The sequence below is a fragment of the Pecten maximus genome, chromosome 11 (genome assembly GCF_902652985.1).
Source record: "Pecten maximus chromosome 11, xPecMax1.1, whole genome shotgun sequence".
In the NCBI taxonomy this organism is placed as follows: Eukaryota; Metazoa; Mollusca; class Bivalvia; order Pectinida; family Pectinidae; genus Pecten; species Pecten maximus.
The window spans coordinates 1,314,643-1,320,642 of record NC_047025.1 but is presented as its reverse complement, the minus strand read 5'-3'; positions in this window follow the sequence as shown (position 1 = coordinate 1,320,642).

Here is a 6,000-nt window from a genome sequence, read left to right as displayed (position 1 = left end):
TCAACCTACCAAAGTTCAAAGGCTTATTAGGTTTCTCTGATAAAAATGATATTACAACAAAATATTGCTTGAAATTAATGATACAATTGACTTAATGTCAGGTAAAAGGTTACTGAGTCAAAAAGTTAAATGTCAGGGTCAATTTTTTCACTGATGAAGAATTTGTTATGGCAGTGTGAAAAAAACAAGGTATCAACTAGCAAAATATAAGGGTCAATGGGTCATAGTTCAAGACCATTTGGTTCTTTAAGGACAAATTTAATATCTGAAATTTGCCCTGGTGTAGATAAACGAAGACATATAAGTCACATCACAGTACGTGTATAATGTATATATCGCTACCTACACACAATTGCTTTTTAATTCTAAATGGTGGAGGACAGGATGGGCACTTTCTAACCTTTGTCTATTCTAGTTTGTTTTAATTTCTTTTGCGTCAGAGTTATAAACGCTTATAGAGGAAAAAAAGATGACAGAAATTCATTGTACAGATCACCGTGCCTCTTCAAGTTCGATCGAGGAATCGAACCCTGGCCGTTACTGTTGATGTCTGTACATATACCGACATCAAGGGTCAATGGATTGTACAAATGATGTTGAAGATATCAACACCTTTCACATTAAATTGATTAAATACATTAAACTGCACTTTGCTGTTTTGTCCTTTAAAGACATCTAGGGACATCATACATCTGTTTTGTCCTTTAGGAATCTTAGGGATATCCTACTTCTGTTTTATCCTTTAACAAATCGTAGATATATTATACAGCTGTTTCGTCCTTTAAATAATCTTAGGGACAACATACAGTTGTTTTGTTCTCTAAGGAATCTTTGCCTGGAAGCCTATGCCTGTCTTGATAATATGAGGTAACCGAAAGAACCTGAAATACGTCTAATGGAATCATGTGACAAAATCTGGATCGGTAGATGCTAAAGACACTTTTTGAAAGGAACGTTGAGTACATACAAACTCGCAATCGGTCAACAGAAATCCCATTTCTAAATCTGGATGGAGAGACTTATAAGACATCAACATTTTCTGGATCTCGTTTTGGACTTATTTGCCATTAATTTGTAAAACGCTGAAATCGGACAAAACGGAAATATGATATCGCGCATGAAGCCATACCTATAAATAGATTGACAAGGTCACTGTTGTTTACAAAGAATCCAATGGCCTCTTGCTATTAACACATGACAGCAAGCTATGAATGGAATAGCTTTTTGAATTAGGCCTATATAACTGCCCCAAGCTACAATCGTATACTTTATGTTTATTTCTTTAATTGAACATGATTATTCTTATCATTCTTGTAATGACAAATCTGTTTTTGAACTAAGTTTCGTACTGATTTTCTACAATCATGCTTGGTGATACAACACAAGTGCGAGACCGAATTACATGAAATCGTAGAAATCAGATATACGGATACTATACAGATATACAGTACGATGATACAAACATCATAGACGCTGTGGATGGTGCCAGTGTTAGGTTTTCTGTAGACAGTTATTTTAATAACGATGATGTCCAGTCCGTCAGTTTGCCTTACATACATAGAGGTAATGATAACATGTGTCAGATCTCATGAACTCATGGTGATATGAAAAGAAATACACATAAACATAATTGTTTTTTAGTTGGTAATATAAATATGATAGAAGTTATACAATACAACTAATATGATATCTAAGAGTGTGACGTTTCGATGACTACACTGTCACGTTCATCATAATGATGAGTCAATGACCAATATTTTTACCATCTCGTCACACTAAATGTCGAACTTTGTGGCAATAGGATCATCATTGAGACGAAACATCCTAAAAATTCAATCGACTCCAAAGTACCATCTCGGGCACTACACATGTCGGTACGTGTTATAAGGCTTCGCATTTTTTATTAGTCTCATTAAGGTGAAAGTGTAGTCATCGAAACGTCACACTCTTAGATATCCTATTGGGTGTAATATTTAACTTCTATCATTGAAATCTGTTGAAATACAATCTAAGCGGCATATCCTTTTGTGGCTCATATAAATAGAATTTAATTAGTCGTTCTCAATAAACATCTCTAAAATCATTACATTAATAAATCATGTCATATAAGATCCCTTTTTAATCCAATCACTGCAAATTGAAATTCATCTCATCTTTCCCTAAATTATAGGCTTTTTAATACATACATTTATACCAAAACTTTATTTACCACATATAAAGATATAATTTAACAGTGTAGATCAAATCAATTTAATTGGTTTATATTACTTTTTTAAGGAAATTACCACAATAATTCATGTCCTGTTGGATCCTTTGCTTAAACAATAACAACCCCACTGCAAAAAGAACACATAATCCTCTCTAATTAAAGATACATTAGGACATTCAAGCAGAAAACGTTTCTCAAATATATATCGCTACCATATTTCACAGTTCATAATGATTCCAATCAGACACAACAAGCATATAAGAAAATCGCTATAATCTTAGTATTAAATATCATTTACATAGTTGATGGCTCTAGGACAATCACATTTCCATTGTTTATGACAGAATAGGTGACATTCGTGTACCGGGGATAGACACACCGACTTCAGCCGGAAGTCCGGATGTTGTTGATAATTATTTCTAGAGCCGAGCAGAAGTCAACGATCTCTAAAGATTTGTCTCCTAAACGGCTCTAGTTCGCGTGAAATTCATCACGCAATTCTCGTATAAAACATCAACGCCTGTCAATAACATATTTTTTTTTGTTCTATTAGTTGGTTGTTGCAGTTTAACGTTCTGTGAACACGTTGAGGTGTTGTAATTATGAAGGATTCGGCCTATTTTAAAAGGGTTGACTAGAGAGCCGGCTTATAGCGCCACTTTGCTGAAATGACATATCGTAAGCACTGGCAAATGACAATATTAATATAATATAGCATGGGTCTGTTCCATGGACAGGGACATTTCTACCTTCCTGTAAGAGTTTGGCCAGTCAGTGCGAGGATTGCCGAGTGCTGGTCTGCCAGACTCTTACAAGAGGGTTGATATAGCCTTGTTTGCGGAGCAGACCAATATTTGATCATTTTTTCTCACAAACATGCAAGCAAATGTAAGTTTGTATGAACATTTTCTTCGCGCCATCTACCATGGTCCTTGGGATTCGAGTCAAAATCGATGACGTCATCATTTACGACATGGTCATGCGAAGTAATTGTTTGAAGACATATGTTTAAAATATTCCGTGCAAGCATTGGTATATACATATAAGTGGACTATTATACCCATGCTAAACTATGACCTTAGAATACGAAATATGTTCGAAAAATACCTATTGTTATAGGAATCATGAGGCTCCACCATTTGGGGTATCGGCATTACAGTATACTCGTGCTTGTGAGTTTATGTACCAAGACGTAGAAGTACTGGCTTACGTTCTCAGCATCGAGGCTCGTTTTTAAGCTGAAATAATTTGAGCTTGAGAATATGCTATTTTTAAGTGACTTCGTTAGATACTCGAAGCAAGCCGTTGAATCCCTAGATAACTGGGTGTAAAAATCGTCACGATCTCAACCCGTTCCACCATTTAAGACAAACAAGCACGAAACGTATGGAAGGCCATAAAACACAAAGATCAATAATCACGGCGTCTTTACCACAAGGGTTTTCAGTGGAAGTAATTACTGTCTTTAATTTGTTCTAACAAGACAAATCGGAATTTTTCAAGATGAGGTACACTAATTTACTGGACAGTGTAGCATAAAATCCTACCTGATCGCAAACAGATAAAGGACTTAGTTGTAATCACCGTCAGAACCCCGTGTGATAAAAAACGGATTAATGGCTAATTCGTCGGTATGATGCCATCCCAACCGGCCACAAACATCTTCAGGTCTAACTCATCATAGCTATGACATCACACCAGATCACAAACAGATACAGGTCTAACATGTCATTACTGTGACATCCCACCTGATCACAGATACAGGTCTAACATGTCATTTCTGTGACATCCCACCTGATCACAGATACAGGGCTAACTCGTCATTACTGTGACATCCCACCTGATCACAGACACAGGGCTTACTCGTCATTACTGTGACATCCCACCTGATCACAGATACAGGTCTAACATGTCATTACTGTGACATCCCACCTGATCAGATACAGGGCTTACTCGTCATTTCTGTGACATCCCACCTGATCACAGACACAGGGCTAACTCGTCATTTCTGTGACATCCCACCTGATCACAGACACAGGGCTTACTCGTCATTTCTGTGACATCCCTACCTGATCACAGACACAGGGCTAACTCGTCATTACTGTGACATCTCACCTGATCACAAACAGATACAGGTCTAACTCGTCATTACTGTGACATCCCACCTGATCACAAACAGACACAGGTCTAACTCGTCATTTCTGTGACATCCCACCTGATCACAACCATATTCAGGTCTAACATGTCATTACTGTGACATCCCACGTGACCACAAACAGATACAGGTCTAACATCGTCATTACTGTGACATCCCCCGTGACCACAAACAGATACAGGTCTAACATGTCATTACTGTGACATCCCACGTGACCACAAACAGATACAGGTCTAACATGTCATTACTGTGACATCCCACGTGACCACAAACAGATACAGGTCTAACATGTCATTACTGTGACATCCCACGTGACCACAAACAGATACAGGTCTAACATGTCATTACTGTGACATCCCACGTGACCACAAACAGATACAGGTCTAACATGTCATTACTGTGACATCCCACGTGACCACAAACAGATACAGGTCTAACATGTCATTACTGTGACATCCCACGTGACCACAAACAGATACAGGTCTAACTTGTCATTGCTGTGACATCCCACGTGACCACAAACAGATACAGGTCTAACATGTCATTACTGTGACATCCCACGTGACCACAAACAGATACAGGTCTAACATGTCATTACTGTGACATCCCACCTGATCACAGATACAGGGCTTACTCGTCATTACTGTGACATCCCACGTGACCACAAACAGACACAGGTCTAACATGTCATTACTGTGACATCCCACCTGGTCACAGATGCAGGTCTAACTCGTCATTACTGTGACATCCCACCTGATCACAGATACAGGTCTAACATGTCATTACTGTGACATCCCACGTGACCACAAACAAATACAGGTCTAACATGTCATTACTGTGACATCCCACCTGACCACAAACAGATACAGGTCTAACATGTCATTACTGTGACATCCCACCTGACCACAGATGCAGGTCTAACATGTCATTACTGTGACATCCCACGTGACCACAAACAGATACAGGTCTAACATGTCATTACTGTGACATCCCACGTGACCACAAACAGATACAGGTCTAACATGTCATTGCTGTGACATCCCACCTGACCACAAACAGATACAGGTCTAACTCGTCATTACTGTGACATCCCACCTGCTCACAAATAACATGTCATTACTGTGACACCCCACATGGCCACAAACAGATACAGAATGACCTATCATTGCTGTGACATCCTGCCTGATATATCACATATGCCATGGTTTCTTAGTTTCTTGCTAAATACCTTACATAATTTCATCTCACCCTTGGCCATATATGCTTGTGATAAAATGACGAATGATATTATATGAAGAATTTGTATTTAGTACCTCTATACTATCACTATCTACAAATGATGTTTAACATATCCACGGGATGTGGGTAACTTTCCAATAAATTTAACTTTTATAACGTGTTTACGACCAATAATTCTCAACCTAATGAATAAAATCTAATAAATGTATTTCTTTTTTCTTACTAGTTTTCTTCTCGGTAGTTAATGGTAAAAAGTCACATGTCAATATTTCATGATGTATTTTGTTCCATGCAGGCTTTATTGCAATACTCCATACAGGATAATATATAAATCAGAACAGGTTCGATTCGGAAATCACTTTAGTAGTGATATATAGTGAACATATCAGTATATTAA